This window comes from Malus domestica, chromosome 14 (genome assembly GCF_042453785.1).
Source record: "Malus domestica chromosome 14, GDT2T_hap1".
Taxonomy (NCBI): Eukaryota; Viridiplantae; Streptophyta; class Magnoliopsida; order Rosales; family Rosaceae; genus Malus; species Malus domestica.
The window spans coordinates 11557919-11567102 of NC_091674.1; the positions used below are offsets into that span (position 1 = coordinate 11557919).

The 9184-nt window shown below is 34.2% G+C and overlaps 2 long non-coding RNA genes across 2 annotated transcripts; both read right to left on the minus strand.

Annotated features, from left to right (window-relative positions):
• Positions 1-2156: 2156 nt before the first annotated feature.
• LOC139191109 (uncharacterized) lies at positions 2157-3320 on the minus strand. The gene is made up of 2 exons (XR_011575279.1): positions 3130-3320; positions 2157-2538 (listed from the first exon to the last, which is right to left on the minus strand). It is a non-coding gene; the product is annotated as an uncharacterized lncRNA (long non-coding RNA).
• Positions 3321-7333: 4013 nt separating this feature from the next.
• Positions 7334-8548, minus strand: LOC139191575 (uncharacterized). The gene is made up of 3 exons (XR_011575642.1): positions 8064-8548; positions 7804-7895; positions 7334-7598 (listed from the first exon to the last, which is right to left on the minus strand). It is a non-coding gene; the product is annotated as an uncharacterized lncRNA (long non-coding RNA).
• Positions 8549-9184: the final 636 nt, after the last annotated feature.

Sequence of the window (9184 nt, forward strand, 5' to 3'; positions counted from 1 at the left end):
GGACCCAAATTAGTAGTCTTTTTAAGATAACCAAAAACTCTACAAATTGTTTTCCAATGTAAAGTGCTAGGGTTGCTAGTATATCTTGAAAGCTTACAAACAACAAATGCTATATATGGCCTTGTGCTATGTGAAGCATACATCAATCCTCTAATTGCACTAGCATAATCAAGTTGAGCCACTAATTTGCTAGAATTTACTAGCATGTTGATCTTAGAGTCATAAGGGGTCGGTGCTTCTTTTATTTGCAAATGATTATGCTTCTGCAATATTTTTCAATATAATGTGACTGGCACAATGCAAAACCCTCATCATGTCTCTTTACTTTTATCCCTAAGATAGTATCCACTTCATTTAAATCATTTATTTTGAAATTTAAATTTAGATACTTCTTAGTTTCGGATATAGCTTTCATGTTGGTCCCAAATATTAGTAAATCATCAACATATAAGCATATGACAACACCATATTCATTAGTGAATTTAGAATAAATACACTTATTGGCATTATTATGTCTAAAACCATTTGACAAAATGACAAAGTCAAATTTTTCATGCCATTGTTTTGGCGCTTGTTTTAGACCATATAGTGATTTCACTAATTTACAAACCTTCTTTTCAATACTAGGAAGAACAAATCCTTCTAGCTACTCCATATATGCCTCTTCATCCAAATCCTCATTTAAAAAGGCTGTTTTCACGTCCATTTGATGTACATATAGATTATATACGAATGACAAAGCAAACAACACTCTAATGGAGGTGGTTCTTGCAACTGGTGCATAGGTGTCAAAGTAGTCAACTTCTTTTTTCTGTTTAAAACCTTTGGCTACCAATAGGGCTTTGAAGGTTTGCAGAGAACCATCAGTATTGTATTTCCTTCCCACTTACAACCAATAGGTTTAGATCCGTGTGGTAAGTTAACCAAAGTCCATGTTTGGTTGGATAACAATTAGTTCATCTCATCATCTACAGCTTCTTTCCAAAAAACAGCATCTCTAGAAGTCATTGCTTCTTTTAAAGTTACAAGATCTCCTTCTAAATTTAAAATGAAGGGTATTTTATGTAGAACTTTTTCTCTATTTCCTTTGACCAAAAATAAATGGCTTCTGAAGATATAAAATCAGGACCTAAATTCTTTTCTTTTTTGACCCCTTGACTTTTCCTACGTTCTTGAACCTCTTCCAATTCCTTTCTCTTTTTGGTGCCGGAAACTGAACGGGGATTTTCTTTCGACTTTGATTGTTGATTATGTTCTTCCATTGAACTAGGACTAGGGTCATTATAGAATTTATCCTCAAAGAACTCTACATCTCTTGACTCAACAATGATATTTAAGTTCACATCAAACAATCTGTATGCTTTAGAGTTCTGGGCATATCCCACAAAAATACTTTTTATGCCTCTAGGACCTAATTTGGATCTTTAAGGGTCGTGAGACCTATGAAAAGACAAACACCCCCAAACTCTTAAATATTCCAAATTTGGCTTTCTGCCCTTCCATACTTCATATGGTGACACATGAGTTTTCTTAGAAGTAATTCTGTTTTGTATATGGCATGCTGCAAGAAGAGCTTCACCCCATAAATATGTAGGAACATTTTCACTTATGATCATTGAATTAATCATATCAGTGAGTGTCCTATTCTTTCTTTCTACTAAGTCATTTTGTTGTGGAGTGTAAAGTGCAGTTTTCTGATGAATGATTCCATGTTCTTCACAAAACAAAGAGAATTCATTTGAAAAATATTCACCACCTTTATCACTTCGAAGGATTTTAATTTTGCTTTGCTTTTGATTTTCTACCTTAGCCTTATATCATTTGAAAAATTCAAAGGCTTCATCTTTAGTAGACATTAAATAAACATAAGTAAATCTAAAACAGTCATCAATGAAAGTCATAAAATAGCATTTTCCTACTATAGTTAAAACACCATTAAACTCACATATATCAGAATGAACTAAATCTAATATTTCAGTATTTCTTTATACTTTTTGAAAATTTTCTTTGTAATTTTAGCTTGTGTGCAGATTTCACAATTTTTAAATGTAACATTTTTACAAGAAATTAAATCATGTTTAGACAAATATTTTAAAGATCTATAATTCAAATGTGCTAAACGAGAATGCCATAAAGTAGAAGAAGAGTCAACAAAATAAACAGAAGAATTCACTTTATTGATACTAAGTTTGAACATTCCATCCAATGAATAACTCTTGCCAACAAATACACCATTCTTTGAGAGTATAAATTTGTTGGCTTCCAACACCACTTTAATACCATTTTTACACAGTAGATTTGCACATACAAGATTCTTCTTAATGTCTAGGACATGAAAAACATTTGTCAGAGTCATTGTTTTTCCAGAAGTGAATTGTAGTTCAACAGTCCATTTTCCGAGAACCTTAGCACCATTGTGATTGCCCATTAGTACTTCTCGACCATCCTCTTCGGTTTTGTAGATCTTCAATTGTGCTCTATCATTGCAAACATGTATGGTAGCACCAGAATCCAGCCACCAGTCAGAAGATTTAACGGCTGCAGCCATGTTCAATTCAATAATCATGCCAATTTGCATTTCAAACACCATAGCAATTATATCTTTAGTATGAGTTTCCTCTACCATATTTGCTTTGTTTAATTTGGCGTCCTCATTTTTCTTGAATCTACAATCACAAATAAAGTGGCATTTCTTTCCACAATGGTGGCAAGTTGCATTTTTCTTGCCACTGTTGGTGCCAAAAGATGTCTTTTTGAACTTTCCTAGGTTATTTGCTTTCAAGTTCTTTTTGAACTTACTATTGCTTCTTTCAACATAATTAATCTTAGTGAAGTCTTGTGAGGAAAAATATTTTTCTCGTTTCCGAGTCTCCTCTTCAATTTGGATCCCCTTCATGAGATCTTGGAGACTTATATCTTCTGCCATATGCAAAAGCTTCTTTCTATAATTGTTCCAACCAGGGGGTAATTTTGACATGATAGCCCCTACTTGTAATGCATCCGGAACAATTATTTTGACTTCACGAAGCTTTGTGACCAAAAGTTATAAATCTTGAACTTGGTTCACAATGGATTTGCCATCAGTTATAGTGAATTCATAGAACTTAAACATGATAAATTTCTAGGTACCTTTTTTCTCCGATGTATACTTCTCTTCAAGAGCATTCCATATTTCCCTTGGAGATTGAGTTGTAGAAAATAAATTGTAGAGCCGATTTGACAAAGTATTCAGGATATGTCCTCTGCACATCAATTCATCGTCTTCACTCTTCTTTCTGTTGGCAATAATTTGTTCATTATCTGCAGCATTAGGTTCAAGAATAGGTTGTAGATTTGGATCAAGAATAGACCTGGAAATTTCTTACACGACCCGTTAACACGACAAGTAAACGACATGAAAATAATGGGTTTCGGATCACATGATAATAACCCGTTAATAACGGGTCCTTAACAAGTTTACACAAGAGTGACATGCGGGTAACCTGTTTCGACACGATAAGAAAAAGTTATTTTGGTGATTTTAATTTTTTAAACTACTAAAAAACGCTTACTATAAAATACAATAGATATAATGAATATGTATATATTGTTTATTGATTATTATTCTATTATTATTCTATATAAATTTTAAAATTGAAGTTTTATTTATTTATTTATTTTTATAGTATATTATAGGCAAAGATTGAGATTAAAAATCAACACATTAAAATAAAAATATCAAGTAATTTAAAAATACTAAACACATTAAAAAATTATAATAATTAATTTACATGTGCGAAAAATATGAAAAAATATGCAAACGCTACTAGTCGCATCCTCTACGCTTTGAGGATGAGTATATGATTGTGTGAATTTTTAAAACCATATGAACTCTCATGAATAGTATTTTTAATGGTGTTCAAAATAAACAAAATTCATAATCATTAATGTATAAGTCTGAAAGATGTGAAAGCATAAAAACATTCATAATTACATCCTCAATGCTTAGACGATGGTTACATGGTCGTTTAGATTTTTAAAACCCTCCAAATCTCATGAACAATGTTTTTTATTTGAGTGGAAAATTAATAATAATTATTGCAGCCAACATGGGCTATTTATAGATACTATGGAACCCTTTGAAGATGGATCAAAGTGTGTATATAAAAGGTCATGATTTCTGATAGGAGCATATTTATGCGACTTAGTTAGCTTGTTTCTTGGCATTTATGTTGTTAGTTCGTAGTTATTTTAGTATTTTAAGTTATTTTCGTGTGTTTGTAGGTCCAAAGGGTTAATGTGGCAAAGAAGTGCATTTTGGAGCATTTTGGAGCATTTTTAGGCATGGAATGGATGGCATATGCTTGGAGCAAAAGGAATGGACGAAATTTGAAGTTTGTGCATCATCATCTCCCTATAAATAACCATTTTAGCACACTCATTTCACCCAACACACACATTCACCTACCACTACATCCACTCATTGCACCCAACACATCCATTCTCCAAACATCCATCCACTACACCCATTACATCCACTCATTACCAAACACTCATCCACTACACCCATTACATCCACCCACTACACCCATTACATCCACTCATTACCAAATATCCACCCATTACACCCATTATATCCACTCATTACCACAACCCACTACACCCATTACATCCACTCATTACAACTCCATACACTCCTCTCCTTAGCCTATAAATACATCCACCCTTCACCATAATTTGGGGGCCATCATCCAAAGACACTACATTTCACATCTCACAACTTCATTCACAAACACAATTTCCTTCTTGTGACCTCCATCCATTCATCTAGCCATACTACATCTCACCAATCCATACACTTTCATCTCTTAGCCGTGCAAATCCATTCCATCCATATATCCATACACATCCTAGACACTTGTGCTACAACAAGGTGGTGAAAACAAAGGTCCTTGGCGTTTCAAGCTTGGAACTTTGGAGTGTTTTAAGTGTACTTCGTTCTTGCTTTCAATGTCTACCTTGTTATTTTCTAATTTTGTTGCAATTATGAGTGGCTAAGCCCTTATTTAGTTAGGGGGAAGTTTGAAGCCATGCACATGCTTGAGATTTGAATTGATTTCTTCCAATTGTGATTTGATAAGTTGTGATTGCAATTCAATTATCTATTTTATTCATAACTAATTCTTGTATGTTTATTAAGGATGCATACTTAGTTTTCATGCATGAATTAGATGCTAGAATATAAATGAGTTTCACCTAATCGTTATAAGTTTATATTGATGAGTAGTGAAGGTTGTTTATCACAATCGCATTAATTGAATTCTTGACAATTGTATCATGCATTCATAGTTATAATTGCCTCGTCAACACTTATGATTTTCATTGAACGTAATGATCTCTGATTGTATCTCTGTTATGCATTCATATAGGGGACTTTTAGAGAATGATTTAGGTTGTCGCATGCATTCATCCAATTCAATGAGTAAAGGAAAATTTGAGGGTTAATTTGTGCATCACGGTTAAACTGGGGTGTTGAGCATCATAGTTTATTGAAAAGGAATTGGAAATCAATTCATGTACAAGTGTGTCATGTGTGAAGAACGGACCTCTAACTAATCCATCCATCATCTCATTTCTTAAATTCGCTTTACAATCTGTCTAATTTTATAAGTTGTTTGTTTGTTTCGAATTCGTCAAAACCAAAATCCCCCTTTTACTTTGTTGTTTCAAATTGTTAAATTTCTATTTCGTTAGTGTTTTTGAGTGTTTTGATTCAAACCAAAACACTAAATTCATCCAAAGTTGTGTTAGAGTCAAATCTGCACAGTAAGTGTTTTTATGCAATTTTGAGTGTTTTTAAGTTGTTTTGCGTCTTTAGAATCTGTTTTGAGTCCTTTGAGTCTATTCAAATGTTTTTAACTTTGTTTTTATGTTTTTGAGTTAGTTTAGAGGTTTTAGCAAGCCCTCATAATCTCCGGTTTAAAACGATCCCTACTTGCATTTTTACTACAATTTGACAACAAGAGGGTTTAATTTGAGTGCTTAACTTTCATCGCATCAATTTCCTGCATCATTGCCACCGACTGGATGCATCTTTTAATAAAAAATACAACGTGTTGCATCCTTTCATTTTCTGAAAAGACAACCTGCTGCATCCTTTCATTTTGCCGAAAAGATGCAATCTTATTGCTACACAGCAACTGTAGTCATGCTTCTTCAATCTAAGAGACACGTCAAATGGAAAGAAAAAAAGGCACGTCACTGCAGCCTTTCTCCCATTATACACGTAAGCAACACATTATATATATATATATATTCAATTCCAAGAGACATGGCATTGCAGCCAGTCTCTCATGCAACACCATATATATATATATTAATGAAATACACCAACAGATTTTGCACCATTGCACTAGAATTCATCAACACTAACAAGGGAATTTCAAAATTTCTTAGCAATAGTGTCCTTAGTCACTTGACCATCTGAGACGAGAAAGGCAAAAGAGACGCGAACAAACTTAAATACATCAAAATCTCCGAAAGCTTTAGAGTCGAACTTCAAAGTAAAGGTATTTCCATCAATCCCATGTGATGTGACCGAAGATTGTCGAAACGTCAAGTAAGAATCTATGTTTGCACTAAATCCAGGCGCCAACACCTGTACTTTGGCGTTGATATTTCATAAAGATCGTTCACTACCATCTCCTCAAGTTTGGGGGTTTTCAATGACTCAAAACTTTCCAGAAGCAACTGATGCCCGATTCCCTCTCTCTCATGATCTAGTGCACTGAATCTTTTGTATAGTCTCATCACTGACACACAATCCACATATAGATCATGTGAACCTGACTGTATCTCATACCTATAAAGCCTCCTCATTACATTTTTCATTCACTGGAGCACTAAAAACTAGAGGTGGCTTCTACGATAACCAAACACTACAAAGTACCTAAGAGTCTATAGTAGTTGCTAAAAAAGTGTGAACTAGAGTACTTATTAACTTCTGCAGAATTACTCAAATGAACTAGAATTGAATATGATTGGAACACTTAAAAAGATTATATCGAACATCTGATATTTACTAGGACAACCATATCGAGAGAGAGAGAGAGAGAGAGAGAGAGAGAGAGAGAGAGAGAGAGAGTGAGTGAGTGAGTGAGTGAGAGAGCAGACTTCTTCGTGATCAGTTGACACTTGGCAGCATTAGATTGTGACACCTGTTAATATTAACTAGCTGTGGAAAACTGATGTGTTTGTTGCTTAAATTCTCTAGATGGAAATGAGCCAATTTTGTGATTTCAACTTGCCATTGTATACCTAATAATAATATGAACAGAGCTTCTAACAGAGAACGTGAATTATGTATCTATGCCCCAACAGAGTTAAAATGAGAATCAAATAATTTGGGTACTTTTACAAACACAGAACTTAAAATACCCGAAATCGTAATAGAGTTCAATAAAACAAACTAAAATCAGCATAAACCAAAAGAAAAAAGTTAAGTATGAGAAAGAGAAAAACTTGCCCTAGATATGTTTGTGTGAGGTACTTGAGCGAGTGGCTGACCAAATTTGTTTTCATCAGCAGATGGTAGTTTGCAGTGTCCCTGCATATAGAATCTGTAACCGTCAAACATAGAGAGGCTTCAGAGAACATATTTCTTTTCTCCAAGCTAAGCTTTTAGGAAACTATGTCAAATAATTGTCATATTAAAATTAGTCGGTTATACATAATTCCACCATGACTAAGGCCATACTCATCTTGGCTGGCATGAATGAAAAGAAGTACAGCCATAAATGCAAAAGTCTTAAGAAACAGCAATACCACCAATTTCGCAGATAAATAAGGCAGCTCGGCAGCTCGGCGGCTCAAGTTTATATTAGATTTAGATTCTGTACACGGCATCATTGTGTACCCTGCAAACACGTAAACTTGAAAATATAAGTAACGTAGGCGTACATCTATGTATAATTGCAACTAAGAGTCTGTTTAATGAGTCAAAAAGCTAAAACATTCTGAGTACTAGAAGATGATAAGTTTCCCAATTCTATCCTGGACACTTGATATTCAACTAATCAACGTACCATAGGAGCAGGTGCAGATAGGCAACAGGTGTTTTTATGCTCGCTCTGAAAAGTAAAGCTATCAAAAAGCTTCAGACATAGAAGACAACCTTGTTCAGTGAAAATTGTCTTGCAAAATGCTTTTGCCAATGAGCCTAAATCGTAGGAACCATTGAAAAGAAATCAAACAACAAGCAATCTTATAAACAAATCAAAACGAATACTCAATGATCTGATCATATCAAATGGACAAGGAATTAAATCTCATCAGTGAGATGTTCCCTCAGTGATTGAAAATACATGAAGTGCTTTTTACATAATCCACATCTCGGATGATGAACCAAGTGGAAAGAGCCCTTAATGTGCTCGAAAAGATGTTCTTTTTATTGTACTGCTTGTAACATGCAGCACATTCCTCCATGGATAGCTGATTGTCTCGGAAATTTTATGCCTTGTTAAATGGTATTCTGGCACTTCTAAAGTTCTAAATATTCATTGAAGAGGTATTAGACCCTTTCTCCTTTTCTTTGACAGATAATAGATGGTGCTGACGTCAACTCGACTTTTATAGGAGTGACTGTAACAACTCGAACTATTTATTTCTTCCTGCTTTAACTAGCTGACAAATCAAGTTCTTGCTTAATGCCTAAGCAATCTCCTTTTTCATCCCAAGTCAATGTGGAATAGTCGGACTTGAAAATTAGCTAACTAAGTTCCCTGATGATTTGTAGGTAACGTCACATCAATACTTGTGAGTTGTAAATGAAATAGGATAAACGGCTAAGTTGTCCATGTGCTTTTCTGCTGAGGTCGTCAATAACTACGTTTACACAACCGAGGTAGTACACGATTGTGCAATCGTAGACGTTGATTTTTTTTTCCAATTGCCGTTGCATGTAGGGGTGGATTTTTTTGCCAAATTGCCGTGCCAACCGAATTACCAACCGTACCATACCGATTTTGTGCCAAATTTTTTGTGCCAATCGGTAATGGTACGGTATTGTACCGTACCGAAATTTCATGGTACGGTATTGGTAATGGATATCATTACCACGGTATTATCTTACCGTGCCGAACATATAATATAATATATAATTTATAAATTATATAATATATAATTATATAACACATATTTATAATAT